The sequence below is a fragment of the Lolium rigidum genome, chromosome 7 (assembly GCF_022539505.1).
Source record: "Lolium rigidum isolate FL_2022 chromosome 7, APGP_CSIRO_Lrig_0.1, whole genome shotgun sequence".
Taxonomy (NCBI): Eukaryota; Viridiplantae; Streptophyta; class Magnoliopsida; order Poales; family Poaceae; genus Lolium; species Lolium rigidum.
In genome coordinates this window covers 48,361,734-48,388,382 of record NC_061514.1, presented here as the reverse complement: position 1 = coordinate 48,388,382, position 26,649 = coordinate 48,361,734, and the positions used below count along the sequence as shown (strand labels likewise).

At 45.0% G+C, this 26,649-nt stretch overlaps 2 long non-coding RNA genes and 1 pseudogene across 3 annotated transcripts; all 3 read right to left on the bottom strand.

Annotated features, from left to right (window-relative positions):
- Positions 1 to 14,567: 14,567 nt before the first annotated feature.
- Positions 14,568 to 16,453, bottom strand: LOC124677183. Its single transcript, XR_006993975.1, has 4 exons — positions 16,401 to 16,453; positions 15,982 to 16,289; positions 14,945 to 15,059; positions 14,568 to 14,720 (listed from the first exon to the last, which is right to left on the bottom strand). It is a non-coding gene; the product is annotated as an uncharacterized LOC124677183 (long non-coding RNA).
- On the bottom strand, positions 16,447 to 17,712 carry LOC124677182. Of its 2 annotated transcripts, XR_006993974.1 has the most exons (6): positions 17,626 to 17,712; positions 17,275 to 17,421; positions 17,100 to 17,165; positions 16,899 to 16,937; positions 16,592 to 16,647; positions 16,454 to 16,496 (listed from the first exon to the last, which is right to left on the bottom strand). It is a non-coding gene; the product is annotated as an uncharacterized LOC124677182 (long non-coding RNA). The 2 variants fall into 2 exon arrangements; XR_006993973.1 differs by lacking the exons at positions 17,275 to 17,421; positions 17,626 to 17,712 and having other exon boundaries at positions 16,447 to 16,496; positions 17,100 to 17,182.
- Positions 17,713 to 19,352: 1,640 nt separating this feature from the next.
- Positions 19,353 to 26,208, bottom strand: LOC124671291 (annotated as a pseudogene).
- Between the last annotated feature and the right edge of the window lie 441 nt (positions 26,209 to 26,649).

Sequence of the window (26,649 nt, the reverse complement as noted above, 5' to 3'; positions counted from 1 at the left end):
ATGAGCTGGAATTACAACCAGACTTAACATATACCGAGAAGCCAGCCAAGATTCTTGAGGAGAGCTGGAAACAACTCAGAAACAAGGCGATCAAGTATTGCAAGATACAATGGAAGCATCATCCCGAGAGGGAAGCCACCTGGGAAAAAGAGGAAGACCTGAGGAAAACATACCCCGAGCTCGTTCGTGTATTACAACCACAACTTCGGGACGAAGTTTTCTTTAAGGGGGTAAGGCTGTAATGTCCCAGTGTTTAGAGACGATCGAGGGGTAGATTTTAGAAAGGGATGTGCATTGCATAGTAAATTCTGGGGAAATTTCGCGCTTTTAAACAAAAATGCATCGAAGGGGGACAAGTTTCTCTCTCGACACCTTACAGGGTTAGGGTTTCGAGAGTGCGACAAACTTGCTTCTCACTTCACTACTTTAGGGTTTTGAGAAGAGAGGGAGAGTTCACATGATTGAATTCTAAATGTTATGACATGGTTGAATTCAAACCAAGGTTGAATTTGAATTTCAAATTCAAACATTAAATAATTACTTCAAGTAATTCAATTGAGGAAATTCATAAAGTAAATAATCAATAATAAACAAGATGAACAATTATAATAAAGTAAAGCTCATTAGAGAAAACTTTGAGCTTTATTGATCATCACACAAATTACAATGTCATTACAATATCCATAAGTGAAATAAAAGAATAATACAACACATTACATAAATGGGCAGAATAGAAGAAAGGAAAATAAAGAAAAATTACAATTTAATGAGCCTAGACTAAATTCTACAAGATCATCTTCATTTGATCTTGTATATGATGAACTCCAAGTCCATTTTGATCCATTCTTGATCCTTGCACATAAACACAACAAAAGAGAAGTTATGCCAAGTGGTAAAACCACTTGGCAGGTTAGAAGAATAATGAAATTGAGCTGATATGGATCAGCTCTGCCGAGCTGATCATCTCACAGCCAAGACACAAGCCGGTACCATGAATTTGCACACACACACGCCTGTGGCATGCTCACACAAGCAGTGTGCATGCAGCACACCACACACACACAGCTCGGTGAGTCACCAAAGCTTGCTAGGCCGTGTTGTCGACCGTAGAAGGAGAGGGAGATCATATAAAAGCTTCTCCAACGAGCGAACCCTAGTCATTTGTTCATCCATCGACAAAGCAAAGTGGTAAGTTCATCAAGAACACCAAGAACACTTAGAGCAGGAAAACCACAAGCCATCGTAAACCATCCAGGGACAGTTTCACCAAGAACTCACAACTGTGAGCAAGTACCAGATGGAGTAAAGCACCACAAGCTTGTAAGGAGGAGAAGGGCAAGCAAGCCAAGCAAATTACAGAAGCAATCCTCTACAACAACACTTAAATCTAGGAGCTGGAGTGAGGTATACCACACAAAAGCCTGAGCAAGATCATATCTTGCTCATAATTAAGCATGCAATGCATCACTGAAGCAATGTAAGGGTAGAATACCCCGTGTGTATCATCATCCGGCTACCGAGCCATTTGGTGCAAGCATAGATGGGTAAGACCACTAGGTAAACATCCTATGAGAACAACAGCTTATGCAAATCCATGCATAACTAGAGGAATCCAGCCAAGAATGAAACCATAGCTAGCCTAAACCACTCACTAAGCACCTACAACCTAGCTAAGCCATAGATTATAGACAATTACCTGTCTATATATTTTGTCAACACCAAAAGGTCACTGGAAGTCCAAGACTGGATAAAGCCAGTGAACAATTATTCAATTCCAGTCAGCCAACACAAGCCATAGCAAATCACAGATAGGGGAGCCACCAGGACATCAACACAGTGACGCTGTGGCCACCTCAACCCTAAGCCAAGTACAAGAACCTATACCTCATTATCCAATTGGACTCGATAAAGGGCTAGGGTACACAACCGAAGGTTGGCATCCATCTAGCCCTAACACAATTAATTAGATGATCACAACTCAGAGTAGCTCACATCACTTATCCACTTCGAAAAATTCAGGCAACACAGATAAGTGAACAAAGCAAATAAATCAAAGCACCGTGGCTTTGCAGTGATCCAATGGATCGGTGCAAGCAGCAGCAGCTTGCTTAAGCCAACAACAATACACACCGAGTTAAGCTCGTGTGATACACACACAGACACGAGTGAGCAACAGTGAGCCATAGACCACAAAGAGCAGCTTTTACAAGCAACCGGTGATCATATGATCACCGTAAGCTTGCTAGAGCATGCTACCGCATGCTAGAACTCATTCCAAGTAATTAACACATGAACAGATAATTAAATAACCGAACAATTGCATCCCGTATAAGGGCATCAGGCTTTATAATTGTATCCGAAGCACATCAAAGGCTTGATGAACCAAAGGATCACAATATACAAGAAAAGCACATGTAAATCCATCACTAAATCACACCGCTAAGCCAACGAGCATGACTCAATGGAGCATAATAATGAATCCGAACCAAAGGAACTAGCTCGGAGGCACCGGCACTTGTTAATATACAAGAATTACCACCACAAACAAGCCAGGGACAAGATTAAACACAGCAAGAAGCCAAGCACAGCAAGAAGCTAAGCACAGCAGAGCATCGAGCAACAAGCAGGAGCTACTAAACTACACAGAGCACCACAAGCATGCTCATAAGCACTAATCCATGAATCGCCACAGGTGAGCAATTGAGCAAGAACAACACAACGAAGCGAGCGCATGAGTCACGGCAAGCATCTCAACATGGAGATGCAGGCCGAGAGCTGAGCAAGACAACGTAGATGAGGAGAAAAGGAAGCAGAGCAGAGAGGGAGAGAAGGAAGCTACGGGTACTCACCAGGGAAAGGAAGAGCAGTAGCTCGGCCATGGCGGCTACGGCGGCACGCGCCGGAGCACGGCGGCGCCGGCCAAGCCGGGCCATGGTGGTGCCACGCGCAGTCCGCGGCCACGTGGGCGAACCCACCGCAGCCGCCGTGACGCCGGGGACGCTCGGCGGCGACGAATCGCCGCGGAACTCCACGGTAGACGAGCAGAGGCGAAGAGGGCGCGACGAGGAAGCGGCGAAACGCAGATCGGCGCGGACCAATCGATGCGCCGTCGTGCGGCCGTTCGACTGCGTCCGATTTCGCCGGCGGGGACGACCGGTGGCGGTCGGAATAATCCGGCGATGGCGAGGCGACCACGGTGTCGCGAGAGATAGAGGGGAATTAGGGTTTCTGCGCGAGGAGAGGGGAGAGAACAATGGGCCGACCGAGCCCAAAGGGTGGCTGGGTGCGACCTAACCCGTTGGGCCACCCTGACAGGTGGGGCCCAAGGGCATTTAGGTCATTTCCTAATTCCAAGAAATACAGAAACTTTGAAATTTTGTAAGAAATGTTGAATAGCTCTAAAAAAATAATTAAAATTATGAAAATAGATCAGCATAAAATTCTCTAATTAAATAAAATGTCAAAGAGAAATTTTGAAGACAATTAAGAATGAATCTTAATTTGATGATTTAAATAATAATTTAAATCACACATATTATTTTCAATAATGAAAATAAGTCCATTAATGCATTTGGACTTCAAAAACACCTTGACAACATTTCAAGGTTGCATTTTACCCTAAATCAAGTATCCCCAAATCATTCTTAGTATTAACCTCTTACATGAAATATTAACGACATCGGAAGGGGGGAACAAACCCTAAAACCGGAATCATGCATTATTGCTTCTTTAACCATTGCCCTTATCTGGACAATGATGCTATTTTTCAGAACAAGAGGACAAGGGTCAGTCCATACCTTCCAACCGCAGAACTTTGCAGTTGTTCGTGCAAGTTCATCACTTGCTCATGTCATTTGAGTATTTCTATCAAATTACTTGCAAAGTATTATGGTTATCACTATTGCACAAAAATCAAAACCACTATTTTCATAACTATGAATATGACTAAGTGGTGGGCAATGGAACCATGGATTGTGTTGATATGGTGGAGGTTCCATTGCACGGGTTTATATCCATCTAGGATTAAACAACAAATGTCGCCAGTGATTCTTGTGCCGTAATACCCGTGTTAACCATAAGATCCGGAGTGGGACGGAGTAGTCAAAAGTGTTTCCACCTCTCGTTCATCAACGGATGCGCTTTACCGTAGTACACTTGTAATCCAAGGGGGCAAGCCGGTGAGGCCGGGGAGTCCTAAGTCCCCACGGCATAGTCCGTAGTACACTTGTCACCCGAAGGAGCAAGATGGTGAGGCCGGGGAGTCCTAAGTCCCCACGGTATTGCGGTCTATGAGGGATTGTAAGGTGTCCGGAACGGTCTATCCATGATGATAGGGGAAGGCATATGAATGCCCGGAACGGTCTCATCATGGATATAGGGGAGGACAATCTTACAAAAGGGTGGGTGTTCGAGGTAGCGGAGGAACATGATTGGCTAGACCTTATACCGGGCCTCACACCGAAGGAAGTGTGGACGGGAAAGCTGCCCGGTTGGCACCAAGGTTAAGATCTCTTATGGGTAAAGCAACACACCTCCGCAGAGTGTAAAGAACCGTGACTCGTCACTCCCCGTTCCGGATTGAGGAACTGCGAACGCGGCCGGAAAGGAGCTCCATGAAGTTCTAGTAAACCGGTGAAGGCTGACGGACATAGCTCTTTGAAATAAAAGCAATCTCTTGAAGAAATGTTTATCAAAACTTGCATTGGTATTAGACTTTCTGGTCTAATATCGTAGCTAGTGCATTAAACACCTCTTATATATAATGAACTTGTTGAGTACGCTCGTACTCATACCACTCTTAAATCCCATGCTTAGATTGTCTGAACCGTCTGGAGGAGGATTACGACAACAATGAAGGAGCCGAGGTTATCGGCTATGACGCACCTGACCTCTCAGGAGGAGTTGAAGGCGTAGACTACATCATCGTCTACGGATCCGGGAGGCTTCCGGAGAAGAACAAGCCTAGAGAAATCTGAGGAGTAGTAATAGCCGAGCAAGCACAAACTCTTACCATGTAGCTGCTCGATTAAATAAATGTTTTGTTTAATGAGACAATGGTATTGTAAGTTAAGATGGGTTCACCTCGAACCCAGGAGATATCCTCTTAGGACCCAAGAGGAGCTCCGAGACGACTTGTGTATATGTATTGTAATAATATGTGAATGAGTTATGGACCTTGCTATGTTCTGTTGTACTACTCTGAGGGATGTGATATTTGCGGAATGGTACTTCGCGAATGTTATATCAACGACTGGCATACTACAACATGCAGTGGTATGCAGGGTCACCACAGCTAATTAGGACAAGGTGCGGGCACTATTAGTATACTATGCATGAGGCTTGCAACTTGTAAGATATAATTTACATAACTCATATGCTTTATTACAACGTTGACAAAATTGTTTCATGTTTTCAAAATAAAAGCTCTAGCACAAATATAGCAATCGATGCTTTCCTCTTTGAAGGACCTTTCTTTTTACTTTTATGTTGAGTCAGTTCACCTATTTCTCCCCACCTCAAGAAGCAAACACTTGTGTGAACTGTGCATTGATTCCTACATACTTGCATATTGCACTTGTTATATTACTCTATGTTGACAATTATCCATGAGATATACATGTTACAAGTTGAAAGCAACCGCTGAAACTTAATCTTCCTTTGTATTGCTTCAATACCTTTACTTTGATTTATTGCTTTATGAGTTAACTCTTATGCAAGACTTATTGATGCTAGTCTTGAAGTGCTATTCATGAAAAAGTCTTTGCTTTATGATTCACATGTTTACTCATGTCATTACCATTGTTTTGATCGCTGCATTCATTACATATGTTTACAAATAGTATGATCAAGGTTATGATGGCATGTCACTTCAGAAATTATCTTTGTTATCGTTTTACCTGCTCGGGACGAGCGTAACTAAGCTTGGGGATGCTGATACGTCTTCGACGTATCGATAATTTCTTATGTTCCATGCCACATTATTGATGATATCTACATGTTTTATGCACACTTTATGTCATATTCGTGCATTTTACTGGAACTAACCTATTAACAAGATGCCGAAGAGCCGATTGTCTGTTTTCGTCGTTTTTGGTTTCAGAAATCCTAGTAACGAAATATTCTCGGAATTGGACGAAATCAACGCCCAGGGTCCTATTTTGCCACGAAGCTTCCAGAAGACCGAAGGGGAGTCGAAGTGGGGCCACGAAGCGCCGCCACACTAGGGCGGCGCGGCCTAGGTCTTGGCCGCGCCCAGCTGTCGTGTGGGGCCCTCGTGTGGTCCCCCGCGTTGCCCTTCCGCCTACTTAAAGCCTCCGTCGCGAAACCCCCGAGCACCGAGAGCCACGATACGGAAAACCTATGCGAGACGCCGCCGCCGCCAATCCCATCTCGGGGGATTCCGGAGATCTCCTCCGGCACCCTGGCTGGAGAGGGGATTCATCTCCCGGAGGACTCTTCACCGCCATGGTCGCTCTCGGAGTGATGAGTGAGTAGTTCACCCTCGGACTATGGGTCCATAGCGGTAGCTAGATGGTTGTCTTCTCCTCATTGTGCTTCATTGTTGGATCTTGTGAGCTGCCTAACATGATCAAGATCATCTATCTGTAATGCTATATGTTGTGTTTGTCGGGATCCGATGGATAGAGAATACTATGTTATGTTAATTATCAAGTTATTATCTATGTGTTGTTTAAGATCTTGCATGCTCTCCGTTATTAGTAGAGGCTCTGGCCAAGTTTTCGCTATTAACTCCAAGAGGGGGTATTTATGCTCGATAGTGGGTTCATGTCTCCGTGAACTGGGGAGTGACAGAAACCCCTAAGGTTATGGATGTCTTGTTGCCACTAGGGATAAAACATTGATGCTATGTCCGAGGATGTAGTTATTGATTACATTACGCGCAATACTTAATGCAATTGTCTCGTTGTTAGCAACTTAATACTCGGAGGGGGTTCGGACGATAACCTCGAAGGTGGACTTTTTAGGCATAGATGCATGTCTGGATGGTGGTCTATGTACTTTGTCGTAATGCCCAATTAAATCTCACTATATTTATCATGACATGTATGTGCATTGTTATGCCCTCTCTATTTGTCAATTGCCCGACTGTAATTTGTTCACCCAACATGCTTTTATCTTATGGGAGAGACACCTCTAGTGAACTCGTGGACCCCGGTCCATTCTTTTATACTTGAAATACAAATCTGCTTGCAATACTTGTTCTTTACTCGTTTTCTTGCAAACAATCATCTTCCACACAATACGGTTAATCCTTTGTTACGTAAAGCCGGTGAGATTGACAACCTCACTCGTTTCGTTGGGGCAAAGTACTTTGGTTGTGTTGTGCAGGTTCCACGTTGGCGCCGGAATATCCGGTGTTGCGCCGCACTACATCCCGCCGCCATCAACCTTCAACGTGCTTCTTGACTCCTACTGGTTCGATTAAACCTTGGTTTCTTACTGAGGGAAACTTGCCGCTGTGCGCATCACACCTTCCTCTTGGGGTTCCCAACGGACGTGTCAGCTACACGCATCAGCAACCAAAAACATAACCTTGATTCCTCTACAAAAAACACTTCCCTCTCAGGACCGAACCCTAGCATTGTCTCAACCAGACCAAACATACCTAGAGAGGATGTCCAACCGACCTTTCCCCCCACGCCAATACAATACGATCCTGACACCTAGATAATCTCCGCTCTGCCACTTTCGATCTTCTCTAATCGAGCTTTGCCATCACAAAGGCGTTCCGCGACTGCCATCAGTCATCAATTTTTACCGTATTGTGGTGCTCATATGATGTAACCAAGATAAGTGATATATTCCTTGTCTTCCCTTTGTTTCCCTTTTTCCATCTATGTGCTCCCCGCCCTCGACTGCCGGCGAGTCTAAGCTTCAGGATCACCTCCTCTGACCCCCCCCCCCCCCCTAAAACCATAGATATTACATGTAGTCCATGAAATGTAACACACAACAAACCGTTCCATCCTACCTCATTCTCTCTAAACCAAGCAAAATATATGTGACCATTCCACATGAATGGAATGGTTTCATTACGTTCCACGTGGTTCTCTAAATCTCTAAGTAAGACGCGAGCTAAATATACCTTGAAGACATTGCTCAGATTCAATGTGTATTCATCTATGTTTTAAAGAAAAGAGGTATATCTATTATCTGAAATCAAACGGTGTAAAATTTCAGCACAACAAATCAATATCTCCATATATGTTAAAGAGATACATATTTGTCGGTAATTTTGTCTAGTATAAACTTTCTCAAACTTAAGATTTGGCCAAACAGTAGAACACACGTTGTTTTACTAACGGAGGAGTAATGGCTAACCATCACCAGGTAGCTAGCAGGAAGGGCCGTCGAGGAGGGCGTGCAAACTGTGCGACGGAAGTGGGCCCCAAAATTTTTGGAGCCCCCAAATCACGGGAAAATCAGGTGGTGGAGAAGTGTTCTTTGCCCCACTACCTATGTTACTTCCATGCTCCAGTGGCCTAGCGGAGCAGCCCTGTGTGTGTTCTTTTTCCTTGAGAGGAAGCGCCATGGATAGTAGACCGAGGCTCTCCGTCCAGCGTATCCGAGAAGAAGATAGTCCGGGCGTGGAGTCAACATATGGGCTTAAGTGATAAGGCCCATTAAATTATGTCTGCTTGTTGAGCCAGCAGCTATGGCACGGAGTGATTCGGGTGTGTTCATGGGAGCATCTGCAGTTGTCTTCCCGGGGTGCACAACGGCGGAGACACTAGAGGCGATGGCATGCAGAGAGGCTATCGCGCTAGCTAAGGACATTGACGCTCGGCGAGTCAAAGTGGCGACCGACTGTCAAAACGTCATTCGAAGCTTGAAGAAACGATGGGCGTCTATGCTCATATTGTACGAGAGATCACTGAAGCTCGGGGTGGTTTCGAGGAACTCGTCGTCAATCATGAAGGACGAGGCTCAAACAAGGATGCTCACAACCTTGCGAGAAGTGTAGTGAACAATAATCAAGGGTAGAAGTGTTTGGTTTTTCATTCCGCCTGACGGATATTGTATTTCCGTTTCTGAATCTTAATAAAGGCGGTGTGGTTTTGCTCCAAAAATAATTGTTTTGTTTTTTCTAGCATATGCTGCTCATCTCTCCTAAAAAACGCAATTCTTCTCTTGTTCAGTTGGATCTCTATGACATTTCAAAATGTTTTGTAGAGTAGATCAGCATTCATGTCTTAATATTTTAGCTACATTAATTATATGTATTTTTTAAATAAGGTTTTATTATACATCTCGCACCAGGCCCCTAATTCGTGGAGACGGCCCTGCTAGCAGCTTGCCTTGACCTCGGAGTAGCTCGAAAGGGATCACTTCCTGCCGACCTGCATTATGTTTTTGTGGACAAACGCATCCCGAACTACGGCACGCCACGCTAGTAGAGCTCGAAAAAGTGCAAACCGAAAAAGTGGTTTTCAGTCTTCCGAAAACGTTAATTCGTTCGATTTTGGCGGTTGCACAGATTAGAAACCGTAAAAATGAAACTGAAAAGCGGAATTCAAAATGGCGTGGGTACATTACGCAATGATCATAGTTCGACATGAAATTGATGCTCCGATTGAGCATCAAAACATACATTATTCGACAAATTAAAGCTACATTACTGATACACCGGCGAGCGCTACTTAGCGAAAGCAAAATGCGGCCAATATAGTGACCTACGCGCGCGGCGATGCCGGTGGTGGCGCAGCGTTTCAACGGCAGAGGGCACCGACGCTGTCGTCGATGATCTTCACGCGTCGTCGGCGTCATGCTCGACTATTTCGAGCTTGACGCGGCGGACGCGGGCCTCCCGGCGGGCCGCCTCGTATTCTCGGACCTGGCGGACGGCTTCCGCCTCCTCCCGGCGGAAGCGCGCGCGAGCCTCCGCCGCGCTGACGGCCTTGGTCTGCCCAATCCGGCGCCACAGCCTGCGGAGCCGCCACGGGACGCCATCGCACACCGTCGGCCGGTGGATCGCTGCCTGGGGCTCGCTGGATTGCTCGCCGGAGATGGTGCTTGGCGGTGGCGGAGGGAGAGGAAAGGCGGAGGGGAATAGGGTTTGCGACCCGAACTCCCCTCCGCGAATCCTTTTAATAGGGGCCGTTCGGAGAGTTGTTCGGGCCCATGAACTTATTTTATGGGCCATCCATCTTTTCGGTCTCTGATCTACGACACATTCGGTCCGAACCCGTAAATCCGCCGAAAAAGTTCGATTCCAGCGAAATTTACGGGCTCTATTAGAGATGCTCTTAGATCGGCCCAGCAGAAGCGACTCGATGCAAGTGTAAAGTGTGTGGAGCCACAGTGTGGACATGTTTTCGTCACACATCAAGCGCGCTGGTCTACGCACGCGACGCCTTTCCAGACACTCGGGCAGTCGGGCATAAGCGTACATCGCCATTTCGCCATGTGGACCCCTGGGAGCTACTAGCTTTTTTTTTTGTTTGCGAAACACAGTACAATCAAAGATGCTCGTACATACGGGCACACACTCACCCCTATGAACGCACACACGCACACCCTACCCCTATGAGCACCTCCAAGAGACTGCGTTGAAGAACTGATCCGGCGGATCTTGAGATTGACGAAGTCACCACAGGCTTTTTGACTCGCAGTTTCACACTCCTCATGGAGGCTCCGTGACGAGTCACTGACGGTCTGATTTGCTCCTAGCTCTGTCCCTCTCCCCTCTCAAACAACAATGACCAAAATCGACGTAGCCCAGGAGATGTATATTCATGCATGCTCAGCTCAGATTTAGACTTTAGTGTTCCACGAACAAAAAAGTCATGCTGACTACGTATTGCATGTCTGACAACCATGAATGTAAACGACGGAAAGACACGCATGCACGGACATACAGGCACATAACTAACCTTGAGCGATAGCCGATACATATTCCACAGTTTTGCTGATTCCGAGGGAACTGGACTGCTGCAATTCAAGTTGATTTTCCAGCCTGAAGTGGCACATGTACTGCCACATGTCTTTCGCTTGTTTTTTGCACATATCCTCGATACAGAGAAAGTTCAGGTTTAACACTGTCCTGATACAGCTTTTGCATTTTCTTAGAATACAAGTTACGATAGATTATGCCTCTTTATTTTAAATTATTATTTTCTATCAAGGTAAATATAATATAACAGTTTTATTTTTCTTTCTTACATAATTAAGTTCTATCCTTTTTTAACATTGTTATTTCATATTCTTGTTCAGTCAATATTGGTGGTAAATAACTACGTAGCCCTGATAATTTATAAGTGGAAAATATGGATAACAAATAGGCCAGTGTTGTGCGTTAACCGGCTGATCCTCCCCGACCAGTGGTTCCCCAGCCATTAGATTTGTTTAAGTGAATAGATCTAGGCCGTCTGCATCAATGCAAAAAGTAAAACCTATAGCACATTATTTTAATATCGTTTGCAACATGTTTCCATGATACACCAAAGTCGTGAAAAAATATTGTAAAATTTTGAACACACATTATTGTGCTTGAGGTGGAGAATATCATTTTTTCATCTCCGAGCATTGACACAAAGGTGGAAAAATATAGTGTTTGTGGCCCTTTCCTTTAAAACTATGATCCTTGAGGCTTGTCTCTTCCTAGATCTCTCAAGGGCCGCCAACCCGATGACTCTTCTCTTCAATCTAATCCTAATATTCTTCTCTTCATTGCTAAGAGCCCTACTTAACTGCACCACATCAAGCCGCAAAATTATTTCCAAAGCCATATGAAGTTCCACCTTTTTTATGGTTAAAAGGCAGGAGATCTACCGATTCACTGGAGTAGATGAAAAATCTTTACAATGCATGTTAGATGCAAGAAACACGGAGAAGAGGCAGCATGTCTAAACCCTGCTCGCCTAACTATACACTCTAAACTCATCAAGTGCCAAGGCTTTGGAAAAAGGCTTTTGCTCCAATTCTTCAATTTGTCCCCCTTTTTTCTTGAGCTTGTGGAAGAGGCATTGGCAAGGTTTCGCATGGTTGATATTTATCGTTCCACGCATTATTAACCACATCCACAAAGCCTGGCATCTTAATCTTGAAGTTTGCAAAGCGGAAGGATTTTGGATTTTTCGGGCCACTCTCATCTGAAGGAGGACAGGGCAATAGTCGGATAAGGACAAAGGGAGAGCGTGCAAAATGTGATTGGAAAAGGTGACGTCACATTCTTCACTGCAGAAAAGGCGAGGTCTTCTAGGGTCGGGATTAGCTAGCTAATACTATCTGTCCATCCAAGTCGATCCAAGGGTTCGTATGGATCAATACTAGTGGAAAAGGTGAGTAGTATTTTCTCTCTCAAGGAATAAAATCAGAAAGCAGATAAAATTGGGAAGTGTTGGCCTAGTCTCAATCACTCCATACACTAGTGCAACCCAACAGCTACCCGCTTGCAACACCATGTTCTGTTCGCCGGAGGCCATGGCAGGGCATTCCCCTATTCGTTTTTTTTACGAAAATTTCACCGATCCATTAATAATCATCAACAGTAGTACAAAGATGCCTAAAAGTAATAAAAATTACAAATAGGTCATTGGATCACCTAGCGACGACTACAGACACTAGCACGAGCCGAAGGCGCGCCGCCGTCCTCGCCCCTCCATCACCGGAGCCAGGCAAAACTTGTCGTAGTAGAGCTTGTTGTAGTAGACGGACGGGAAGTCATCGTGCTAAGGCCCCAAAGGACCGGCGCACCAGAGCAGCAACCATCGCCAATGATGACAACCGTAGATCGGAAGAGACTGACCTGAAACCACACAATCGAACACGAGAGACGATCGGATCACAGGGGATCCACCGGACACACAGCTCCACGCGTCTTCCGCCGGCGCTAGATGCACCACCGGAGCGAGAATAGAACGGGGAGGACCTTATTCTGACTTCAGGAAGTAGCCGCCGCCTCACCATCCCGAAGAAGACACCGAAAACAAACTAAACGAAGGACTAAAAACTGAAGCCTTCCAGCCGACGAGAGGCCGCGGTCTGCCACACCTCCAAAGCCCCAAGGGCACCGGAGGCGTACGAAATCCTAGATGGGTTTTAGAGCCGCCTCAAAACACTGGAGTAGGAAAAAGTTGATTATGTACGGGTTCCTACGCCCGCCTCCGGCTGCATGCGGCGCTGATGCATTAGCAGGTTCCCTACGCTCGCGTCCTGCATGCGCTCGTTCTCGCGCGCATTTCTCTTACTAGATGACCTGTTGCGCTATCGCGCAAATGGAAGAATTAGGACAGAATTTAAACTATAGTACTCTCTCTCATGTCTCTTTTAATTGACTCGGATTTAACACAACTTTGTACTAAATCTGAGTCAATTAAATAGGACCGAAGGGAGTATTAAACCCGTTGCCCTATCACGCTGTTACTTCATTCATCACTACTCAGCATATTCTGTATTATTTTGTCCACTGTACATAATACCCCGTACATGTGATAATTTTGCAAAGAACGGATTCATTGTGCATGTCCATAATGATTGCTGATGCAATTTTTAAATAAAACAGTCGTTTAACATCCTGTATGGACTAAGAGCATAGATATTTAAATATAGATTTATGAAGCCCCGAGCCGAGCACGAACCTGAAATCCCCGAGCTGAGCACTATGGTATTTCGTGGCAGTTCTCTAGGACGGGAAAGTTTTAGTCCACCGTTACTTGCTGTTTTGGTAACCATGTGTGCATATGAGATTCAGCCTAAAGCTGGTGACGTGATTGGTAATATTGGAAGGATCTTTGTTAAGCGTCAAAAGTATGTGAAGCAGAAGCTACAGAGGCAGCCATATTTATTCTGGAGAGGTGATGTTGATTCATCTTATTGACATCAGTTATAGTAGATTGACACACCAAATTGCACCTATCAGAGACAGAGTGTTTGCTGGAACTGCCCCTCAAATAAGCCAGTGTCCTAAGTAACCAGGGTGCGCAGCACTGAAGCATTGATCATACTAACTATGGTTTTGTTTGAAGCAACCACACGCCCATGCCGGAAGAACGGAAGGTATTGGCCAGGGTATATTATTATTGTTCTCAAACCAATGATAGCTAATACATTGAATGAATGTTCCTTCAGGGTGTATATGAAATAATGGTCACTAAAAAACCAGCTATAGCATTGAAGCAAACATATGTAAAATACATCAGCAAAAACAAACAGTTGTGGGCAATAATCCGTGCCATTCGTAGAAGTAGATAAAAGTTCAGGTCTGGGCAATAGTCTATACCATGCATACTGGTACATAAAGTTTTAGCCCATAGCTTGGCCATAAGACCTTGCCAAGAGATGGTCATATTAATCTCCTCTACTGGCCAGAGGATTTACTTACAAAAGGATGTCTTTCGAAATGCCGCCTACACAAAATAGCCTCTACATAGGTATTTACTCAGCTAGCACATGAGGTTGATACTACAGCAGACAATATAGTTCAATATAGTTACGTGGCAATGTGGAGACAGATAGCAAAAGAATCACATCAGCTTGAGAACGTAGCACGGAACACGCGAAGAAGCTTACGTCAAGGCGATTAGCCTGGTTCATTAACTCGACGATGTACAGACAAGGCACACTAACTATCAGCGACCCACATGTCCAGTGAAGAAGCTTACGTCAAGGCGATTAGCCCGGTTGATTAACTCAACGATGTACTGATAAGGCACACTGACTATCAGCGTCAGTCGATACAAGGAGCAGCAGAAAAGGGCCTGGTAATCATAGAAAAGGACAAAGAATAAGTATAGTGTACCAACACTGAAGATAAGAAATTGACTGCCATATCCGAAACTAATGAGATACGCGAAAGAAAAGAAAGGCACAGAGAATGAAATACTGCAAATCAGCAGCAAATTGCATACACATTGGTAATTAGGAGAGGCAGAACCATTGCAACAGAGGCACTTAGAAAAGGAGGAGACCGTGTAGACATTACCTTATGTACAAACAGCGTCTGCAAACACATCAGACAAGTGACTACCTTGATTTCTTGAATGATAGAATCAATAATACCCAGCGAGAATCACCACATCGAAACATCACCATCAATCCTATAGAAGGATTCATGCAAGTCACTTTCCAGCCTATCATGGAAAAGTGAACGAAGGGCACAAAAAGGACACTATCCGAATAAATACCCAAATGAAAATCCAAGCATGAAAGTGGCTGAATGCAAGCAACATCTTAAATAAAAGTACATTTCTAGAGGATGTAAACCTGGTATTGAAATGTAAAAAAAAACTGAAGCATAAGTACCACATCTGGTACTGCTACTTGCTCCAGTTCACCAAGACTATCACATTCGCCAAAAATTCAGCCTTAAACGACAAAACACCTGACTTATCATGGTGGTAAATGTACAACTTGCCTGTCTGCAGTACCTGACTACTATTCTCATAATGAAATCTATAGTCCAAAAATCATTTCAGCGCCTCATCACATTCCTTAAAGACAATCCATTAAATCACAACCAAGTTAACATCAAACAAAAAGGAGACACGTACGACCCTAACCAAATCATAATGGCATAATGATGGCATGATGGCCGTTTTTTGGTACTAAATATCGCACTAAATTTTCCGAGAAGACTTGAATCAATACATAAATAGATAACTCAATCCAGAAAAATCACTCACTAAATAGAAGCAAGGCAAGTAAGAAAATACGATTCAGACAACATGCTTGATCAGCAACATTTCTGAAAAAATTATATTTTTCCCTAAAGATCACAATACCGAGTCAAAAAATGGCACCTGTGTAAGCTGTGAGCACAACTCAATGTAATTTGGCCCAACTAATTATTTGAGATCTTCTTAGATTGAAACTCATAGTTGCCATGATTTTGTATAGGTTCTGTTTCTGAGATCAATTCATAACTCATGTCTACCAAAATAAATATAAAAAATAAACAGAATAATCACTTGAATACTTACAATAACAACTTAGAGCCTACAGAAAACACCTGAAACACACCTCACAAGGAGCATCATAAAGTTGGATCATTTTAGCTTCTTATACACCGCCTATATTATATGCTCTGCATCGTGTACCATCGTCCCGATTCTTTCCTCCTCCTTTCCTCCAGCAAAGGTGCCCTCTAGCTAGAATTTCGCTCTTGATTAATTTTCCCTTAGCACTATAACCCTTTCTTCCCTCAATTCTTGTATTCAGTTCAGAGTTCTTTTAATGTTGTTCGTGGCTCTTACATTTGTTTGCAGATATCTCCCAAGTGCTCTTTAATGGTTCTGGTGCCTTAAGTGCTTCATCACCCAGCTCGGTACCTATGAGCAGACGACTGTAAAAACTAAACAAAAAATATGGTCCGATCCACAAAGACACGAACATACAGTATAAACCATGAACCATATCAAAAACAGGCACACATAACTTACTTTGGGAGTAAAAGCGCAACACCCCAACTGGAAGCAAAGAGAATTAAGCACGGCCTGTGCAATTAGCTCCTGAGAAGGAGGCTTCTATGTGAAATCCTACAAACCACACAATACCACCTGTAATTAGCAACTACAAACCAAAAATCCATAGCGCAAAAGGAAAGGAATTATGAATCTCTATGCTGCCTTACCGGGTTCAGTGGCCGCAGCGTCATCTGCACGTACACTTTGTTGTCTCCGCATCAGCCTAAACCAAAATCCTCAACCCAAGTTACCACCTAAATATTGTTAAAAGGATTGCAATGCTACAACTGGTCTATGCTAAATAAATCCTAAATATTGCAGGTGGACGATTGTTTTTTTAAATACTGATGTTGTATGCAGCAAAGGTGACAAAAATTATCCTTCAATATACAGTAAGCCATTAACCAAAATTGGAACAATCAAATGAAACTTAATAAACATTAGATGACATATGAGCTGAGTGAGAAAAAATACATTGTCCGGTTGTCCCGTTATTTGGATTTCAGCGCCGATCTGCAGCAACCAACGGAATGCAAGAACAAATGATAAATCAGCAGAAATCATTTGAAGTGATATTGGTTTCAAAGTACTTCGAAGTTCAAACCCTGATGAGCAAACCACTCAAGAATCTATGGAAGGGAGATGACGACCAGAAATTCATAATTATAGAATTACCTTGCTATTTCAAGATATGTAGCAGTGTGTCAAGATAAAACATGATCAACAGGAAGCTTGCTACACCTTCACCAGGAAAGAGAGACAACAACCGGGCAACCGACCTCAATTCCAAGTTAACCAAAATAAAAAAAGAAATAAAACGGACAAAATAGTCACACACACAGACGCAAACCTGCCCAAAAAATATATCCAACCAAGACCACCACAACAGTGGTACCATCCCCATTTTCATAGTCTTGACAACGGGAAAGCTCAACCATCAACGTTGCAATATGGTTATCACCATCCATTTGCTCCCGGATTGTCGCTCCATCAATTGCTAAAAATTCATAAAGGGCATACTAATTCAGTATACAAAGAGGAGAGGTAAAAAAAGAGAACACACATACATTATTTAGGTAGCCGCACATTCAGTTGTTACCGTGACACTAAAAGGTGTGCTCCAGTCGAAATTGGTAGAAAATAGCTGGGCTGAAGGAATATCAATTCGCAAGATTTAGAGACGATGGTTTATGTATTATACCTCTCTTCCATGCACATACACATCTCTCCTCCTCTCTTCTGATCACCACCAGGGCAAGCACCACCACCATGTCTACCGGGAGGATGTACTGCAGCCCTAGGCGACAACGACCACCGGGTCAAGCACCACCACCGGGACCTCGATGCTCGCAACATCAGTCGCTTATTTAGAGATAAGGATCATGTATGAATCATGAATTTGAACGACACACGACCGCACACACATACACACCTCTCCTCCTCTTTTCTGATCAACACCAGGTCAAGCGCCACCACCAGTCCACCAGCATGACGTCTTGCAGCCTCGGTGACAATGACAGCTTCCGGGCGAAGCGCATCCACAGAAAGTCATCGGAGCCAACCTTGATGCTCTGCAACATGAGCTGCTTCGAGCTCTGGAGTCCATGTGGTAGGTATCATTGCTCCAATCATGTACATCACGGCTTACATGCTACGAGCGTGCCATGAGAGATGGTAGCCTTGGAGCAGCCAGCGGGGAGCTGCCATTTTAGATCTACTCACATTATGTTTCTTCTCTCATATAACAAGAGCTGTAGTTCCGCACAACATCATACAACCTATACCCAAAAAAATGAAAAGAAAATATGGGGAGGGAGAGGTACCAGCTCGGCCTGGTTGGAAGCACACGCAGCAAAAGCTGCCAATTCTTCATCATGGACAAAAAGGGATACCAATGACTATTCTTTCTAAAAAAAATACGACATCACATTGCCAACAACATGTGTAGTAGATATATTGCTGCTTAGTTTAATAACCAGCACATCAGGTTTAATCTGAAAAACATTAAACCAATGGCATATTGAAAGTATAGAAGTGTAGAATCTATAGTGAAGATTTGAGAGATGTACCTGACATTGAACATGTGCAGCCTCTTTGAATCTTCTTTTGAGGGCTAAAGCTTCAGCAGCATGGCCCACTGGAAATGCATGATCAGCACAAAGCTAAAGGCTTGGATGTCCATAAACTTCAGCAGCATGGCTCACTGGAAATGCAGTAGGTAACAAGAGACTATGAGTGTATAACAGAAGAATATTGTTGAGAGCATTCTCAGATTCTTCATTAGTCGGAGAAAACGGGAGACACCAACCCTTGCCGCTGGCAACATCACAAGATAGGTGCACAAGATAGGTGCACTCACCGCTGGTCTACCTTATAAACATACACCGTCTAGTTTGGTTTCTAGCCCGTCCCACACGAGTTGGCAGCACTGCCGGTCCTAAGAAATAAGAGTGAGTGCACGATAGGAAAAAAATTCAACCTGGGCGACACATCGGGAAGAACCAAATAAGCCAGGAAAGTTCAACCAGAGAAATAAAAAAATTCACCCTAGCTTTGGCCTAGCTTCATATATTCTCTTCCTTATCAAGTATGGCAACTCATGCCTACATTTGAACAATATTAACACAAGAAGGCAGACACAAAGCTTGACTCTATTCACGAGAGACTAATGCACTTATGTCAAGAGCTCAAATATAGCTTGTGATGTACCAGACATTTCAATGCCAGAAGGCAGTGCAACTATGAGAGCTTAGACCGGAAGCTAAGCAAAGAGCACAAAGATTCGCAATTTTGCTGAAAATAGAAACAGAAATCCAAAGACAACAAGCAAATAGAAATAAAATTTGACGGAAGCTCCAAACATACCCTCAAAAAGAAGACATCAATATAGCTAATGAAACTAAGGATCATTCTTCGAATGGCCAGAGATCAATAAAGAGCGTAAGAGCATCGCAGGCTTGCACTGCTGACTACATCTCAAAGGCCAGTTCCAAGTTCAGAGGTCCCACTCCCATACAAGTACATATCCTGACCATCCAAGCTGAGGAAGCTAGTCTTGCTTGGCTTGCTGATACATATATCTTTACTTGAACATGGAAATGTCAAAAACGCGGGCAGACTTATCAGAGGAGACAAAGATGAGGGAGTTGCCGTCCGCGGAGATGGCCAGAGACTGCACGGCTTCGCGGTGCCCGCTGAACACACGAGCCAACTCACCAGAGAGGTTGTCCCAGATGAGCACCATGCCATCGACACATCCTGATGCTACATACTTCGACGAACCCAGCCACGCCAGGCACATCACGCCCTCCTGCTTATCAAACACCACCACCAGCAGTAAGTTCATGATGACATGAAAATACAAGAGAAATAGAAAAGGTCCATTGATTTCTACACCCACATCATGCTCGCAAGTGGATCGAATCGCTTGATGAGTGAGGTCCCAGATAATGAGAGTCTGATCAATGCTCCCTGTGGCCACCCAGTTATACCTGCAGAAAACAGGGGCATGGTTAGCTAGGTCAATATGAAGGCAATGTTACCATACAGAGTCCAACAATCCAAGAAATGTATCACGAAAAAGTACCTTGGTGAGATGCCCATGCACTCGACCGAGTTAGTGTGGCCCACTAATGAACCAACAACCTGCAAAAAGAACCAACAACACTTGTTACACACAAATCAGAGCTTATCTTACCTTCCATGGCACATGTTCCAAAGTTTAAAAACTATCAACAGAGTACATGCGACTTTCCTAAGAAAACAAATCATGCAGTATATCTTACAAACAAAACTGCAGAAATCCCTACAAGCAAAAATAAGGAAATCCATAATTATATTATTTTTACATGATCTACCATGCAAACAATAGTTAGAACCACACACTGCATCAAATACTTAATTAAGCCAACTTGGAAGAGAAGGATACAAAGCTCATTCAGCATGGATGGGAGTGATTCATCGACCTTTTTGCTAAATTAATAGTGCAAAATCATGACATACACCCACCTGGCCTGAGTTTATATTCACAATGCACACAGAATTGTCCTGAGAGCCACTAACAATGGACTGGGAGTCCCATGTAATAGCTAAACATGTCAATCCTTGAGTGTGATAGCCATGACCTAGATTGAGGTAAAAAGATTGGACAATGAAGTTCAGGGTTGACAGAGAATGCACAAAAACAACCATATGAACATATGGTAATTACAACATAGACAGTAATTTACCCCGAACAACATGTCTGCATTGTGCACTTTCAAGGTCCCATATCCTCAATGTTGCATCATCTGATCCGCTACAAATAAGCTTACCTTCATACAAAAACACCTGAATTAGCTAAAATGGGTATGATACATCTGGGATCTAAACTTCTAAAGTAAACAGGTGAAAAAGATATAAGATGTTAAAGCATCACAGAAGCCATTCTGCTATTTTCCCTTTATTATTTTTATCATCAACTTCTAGTTTCACTGAAATTAACTTAGAACACAACTTAGTAGCAGAAATATAAGTACCATGATCCATACGTTTCTCTGAAATATGAATTGATAATGAAGAAGCTCTGAATTGATAACCAAAAAAATTGCTACATACAGGTGAAAAATTGCATGTGAGGCATTCCAAAGAACAGGACTCAATAAAGTCCACATTGGGGTGATGTATTGTATACCATATTAAGAGGCAGCTTGATCCTTTAACATACATATATAACTAAACAGCAGAAGAGCTCACTACCATCAGGGGTAAAGTCACCACATGTCACTGTGCTACTGTGGCCAGCAAATATACTCGGAAAGGCATTGTGGTCGGCATTCCACACCCATATATTACAGTCTTCTGATCCGGCAATTATCAAGTGACATCGCGGATGCCATTTAAGCCACTACAAAACCATAACATGTAATTAATAAACGAGTACCTAGATACAGCTTAAGAGCACGAAACAAGGAGTTATGAAGTATGTTCAACTAAATGGATGAAAGTGACCACAACATCATCTCACCTCAAAGCCTGATTCAGAGCCCTCAAGGGTTCCCTGAAGTGTTCGTGTAGCTGTATTCCATACATTTATCTGTACATCCATACCTCCACAAGCCACCAATTTTCCATCTGAACTGAAATCCACAGTGCAGACAGTATCCCTATGTCCTGTATCGGTAACAGATATTATGTAAGCTTCATAGAAAAATCTAGGCATCCATCAAAACAATTAAGGTATATAAATCGATGCAACACGAACATAAAGATGAAGATATTCCCAAACAAAAAATAATGAAAAAGACTTGCTGCAATATATCTATAATACTTTTGGAGTTTTAGATAAAATAAATAGAATACACACATTTAAGAACTAATATTGTAATAGTGACGAAGCATAGAGATAGTCCGGGTAACATTGACATAGAAAAAGTCGACTAAGGAATTCCCAATTAGACTAAGAAGATGAGTCGACAATACCAGACAGCTCTTGAACATCCTCTGCAGATCCAATCCTCCAAAAAAACCTCTGTCATCTTTACCTCCAGAAACAACAAGCGATGCGTCTACAGGACTGCACGCAGCAGCAAATACCTCATCTGTACCCAACATATCAAGATCAGCTGTTAATATAAGTGTTTTCCAGTGCAAAGGTACTCCGGGACATGGTGTATCAAACTTATTGGTGCAAACATATAATCATAGCCACAAGACATCGTAAGTTAGTTTGTTCAATGAGGTCGTACCTGTATGCCCGTGAAATGCATATGCTGAATGATCCTCAACCTCATCTGAAAACAACGGAAATTAAAGGATGCTTGGATTACGAGCATATTATAATCTCAGGGTAAAGAACTTCCAATGAACAACCAAACAATTAATATCATGGTACCGAGGTTTATATAAAATAGCATAAAACGGTACCCCTAGAAGAAGAGCCATGTCTGAGCTCATTTACAACTAAAATAGGTGTAGAAGGCAATATTCAGTCATCGCTACTAAACGAAAGTATCTTATTCAGTCATCGACCAGGACGATGACGATGGACGCCTTCAGCGCTTGATCTGAGCAGCCATCTACAGCTGTTGTTCATGTGGGGAGAAGAGGACGCGGCACACGAGAGAATCGGAGGCTGAAACGTACCTCAAGGAAGCCGGCGCCGAGGATATGAACGAGGGAGAGTGGGGATCCCCTCGGCTCCGATCTCCGCAGAGGCCGCCGCCGTCCAACCGCTAGGCGCGCTCCTCGCATGAGGCTCGCCGTCCTGGTCGTGGTCGCCGCCCACGAAAGGGTCTGCCCTGTGAGCCAACCGACCGCCGTTGTCGGCCACGCGCTCAGCCCGGATTTCACCCGTCCTCCCTACCGCCGCCGGCTCCCGCGTACAGTCACCTTAGTGAGGAAGCCAAAATTGGAGACAGCCCCCACCCACCTCCGTCTCTTGGCTCCTCTGCACGGAGCCCAACGAATCTGCCGCCTCCGGTCGTCCCAATCAACAAGAAAACACGGCGCTGGCGGTAGGAGGCGGTGGATTGGGAGGATAGAAAGGAGAGGATTGGGGAGGAGGAGAGAGGAGCGGAGGTGGCGATTGCGCAGGAGGGCAGCCGCGGGTGGAAGGCTGGAGGAACGGGCGCGCCGCCACGGTTGGGGAGAAGGAGAGACGGGGGTTGGGGAGTGAATCGGGGACTCGCCATCTAGGTTTTCACCATCCCGCGGGGCTCGAAACGGAAGGCGACGCCAACGAGCACCTGTGGATGTCTCTGACCGTCGGTCCTTGCAAGTAGCTGGCCCCATGCGTCATGGACTCTATGAAAAACTGAACGAGTGAGAAAAAAAATTACCGATCGAACGGCTGTAGTGAAAAGTGGGATGTGGCTGGGCAAAATCAACGAACCAGATTCATTTGCCCCTCTGAGATGGCTTGGTTGGCTGGGTAGTCTTTCAACATTTATAGGAGAAATGTTGCTCGGCCCGTGCGCTGCATATACTCAGCAGTGCGCCGGCCACTGCGGCAGCTCCTTCGCACGTTAGCCACCGTTGCTGCTAAATAGCCTGCAAATCAACCGTTGATTTTGCTCGATACTACTTCCTCCTACTTGGGGTAACTTGTACCGTAAAACCCCTCAAATTAGCCCGCTACACATTTGTGTCGCTATTTCACTGTAAAACTCGATTGCATGGATTATTAATTTTGTCGAGTGGTCCGCTTCGGTGAGACGGCAGATAGGTCCCAAGTGCCGCAACATACAGCGACGGAGACAACAGGACCGGGACGAGAAGGAGGACACCAAGCTAAGTTGTCTCACACTTGCACATCATTCTAGCCATCACGTGAAACACGAGGCAAGCTACATTCATCAGTTGTTTCTAGTATTAGCGAAATCCTTAAAAATGTACTAGTTATCAAGCCTGCGTATTGTTGGATCTTGTTGTTCATTACTCATTACTTCACCAAGGTTGTCCCACGCTGCACATCGTTCTAGCTCCACCACGTGAAACACGAGGCGAGGTACCACATTCATCAGTAGTTCTTTTCCCGACTCAGTATTGCTTCTATTAGCGAAATCGTGATCATGTTATAAGATCCTAGCTAGTACTAAGTGCTAAAAAGTAACAAATCACAAACGGTTACCTCACTAGCTACCTTCAGTCTGTTAGCTAGCTTATATACTGTATATGGTTTCGCCATCGACCTGCAGATTCGGAAGTCCTTTGGCACAGAACCGAGCACGGTTGATGCCATGGTGACACGCCGTGGGCGTGGATGGCAACGGCAATGGCAGCCGCCGGGCGTTGAGCAGTGTGCCCGCCTACCTCCCATGTCTCGTACGCGCCATCAAGTGACGTACATCTAATGATCCTCCCGAAGCGTGGGGCGTGTGGCTGGCGTCTGCACTATGCAGTGGTCGGGGTGCAGTCGTATGGGCGCGCAGTAGTAGTTTCTTTCTTGAGAGAAACCCTGGCACTTTGTTGAATTAAAACATTCTTTGGAATACAAAGACTATCAGAGGCTCTAAGAACCAAACCTAACGTCCAGCACTCCCAGAAGTCACCCAACGTGCCAATCTATATATGGACTTCCGAGTTCGAAGCTCAATTATCATATGGAAAGACGGCCTCCAGCAGTAGGTCTTCTGTGGCCTTTACTTAATGGAACGCTGGTCGTTACTGTTAACACTCATGGTGTCCTGAGCTCATCCCTTGGATCTTTATGTCTTCGGCTTCGTACCGCCAATTTTATTTAGGGAGAGTCGGTATTTAGTGTTTACAATCCGTGGTTTTCATGAGTTCATGTTTGCCTTCGAATTTTTTTAATTCGCCTTTGTACCACGAATATTATTTTGGGGAGTCTATCTTTAGTGTTTACACTCGTGGTTTTCACGAGTTCTTCTTTGAGAGACGTTTTCATGGGTACCGGCTTGGAGATTTTTTTTTTGGCTTCGGCCATGTACCACCAATTTTATTCCAAGGGAGACGGTCTTCAGTGTTTACACTCGGTTCGTGTCTGTCTTGGAGATTTTTTGGATTCGACCTTTTACCGCCAATTTTATTTCAGGGGAGATGGGTTTCAAGATTTTTTTTTTGGCTTCGACCATGTACCGCCAACTTTATTCTGGGGGAGTCGGTCTTTAGTGTTTACACTTGGTGGTTTCCTTGAGTTCCTTTTGGCCTTTGAGAATTTTTTTTTTGGCTTCGACCTTGTACCACCAAATATTTTCTGTGGGAGTCCGTCTTTAGTGCTTACAATCAGTAGTTTTCATGGGTTTGTCTTAGCCTTGGAGTCGCTTTTGGGTTTGGACGTGTTCGGCAGTTTTGCTTTCACTGTCTTAATCAATAAAACGGTAAATCTTTTGCTAAATTTCGAAAGGGAGAAAAAAAAGCTAAGAGGTAACAATCAAGTGACCAATACACATACAAACTTCAGGGCGTCTTAGCGATATAAAACCCCATCAATCAGCACCAGGCAGGAAGTCAAAACAATCGTGCAGATGCTTAGAATGATGGAAAGAGCAACTCACAACTATGCACTGCATCTGGCTAGCTCAATGGCCATCCTATCCTGCGCAAAAGGTTCTAAATTAAGATTCAAGGAAGTCGTACTCGCAGCTGCTCTTCTACTAACCGCCGCGCATGTGAAAGTACGCACGCCGAGTCTGAATCTGGTTGTTCCGAGTTAATAGCATAAAACCACCATTTTGATGGTAAAATTTACCGTATGGTACCACTTTGCGTTTGCGGGACAAAAAACCACCACATTTTGCGAAGTTTTTTCCGGAATGCGCTAAACACGAATTGAACGCGAATTGACAGCAGGTGGGTCCTATTATCAGCGCTGAGGTGGCAACACTATGCAGTAAGTTGCTGATGTGGACAAAGGGCCCACATGTCCCAGTTATCAGGCTGCTTTAATAAAAAAATCCAAAAAAAAACCCCATCACCTCCCCCATCACCTCCCCCACCGGCTCACCCCCACCACAGCCGCCGCCTCCCCCACTGGGTCACCCCCACCACCGCCGGCGCTCGCCGCCGCCGGCGAGGTAAGACGCCACCCTCCAAGCACGACGGGAACGGCGAGGCGGCAGCTGCGGGCAAGCTCGGCGGCTGCGTGCGGCTTCGGAGGTCGTCTTCCCCATCCCCGGCGTGCGGCTCGGCAGCGGCTGCGTGCGAGCAGGCTCGGCGGCGGCTCGCCGTGCCCGTCGTTCCCGCCCCTCCCCTTTTCCCCGGCCGCCTCCCCCTCGACGACAAGGACGCCGACGACGGGAAGAGGAACTGCCCCTGCATCTCCCGCGCCGTCGCTCCCCTGCATCTCCCGCGCCGCCGCCCCCTGCAGCTCCCGCGCCGCCGCCCCTGCATCTCCCGCGCCGCCGCCCCCGGCAGCACAGACGCACGGACTCAAGGGAGGCGCCGCCTCGAGCCCAAGCTCGGTCATGGCGGGGTTGACCTCCACCTCCCCCGTGCCCTCCTACTCCTCTCCAGCCGCATGTCGGATCCACGAACGGGTGCGCGGCGGCGGACGGCGAGGTGCGCGGCGGCGGACGGGCATGGACGGCGAGGCGGCGGCGGGCGGGCTCGGCCAGTCGGTGGCGGCGTGCGGGACGGCTTGGGAATTTTTGTAGAGACTTTTTGGATTTTTTAATTAAATTATTATATGGGTTCCTCTCCATCTCACAGATTCCTGCCACATCATTACTTACAGCAGGCCCCACCTATCAGATTCCCTGTCAATTCACGTTCAATTCGCGTTTAG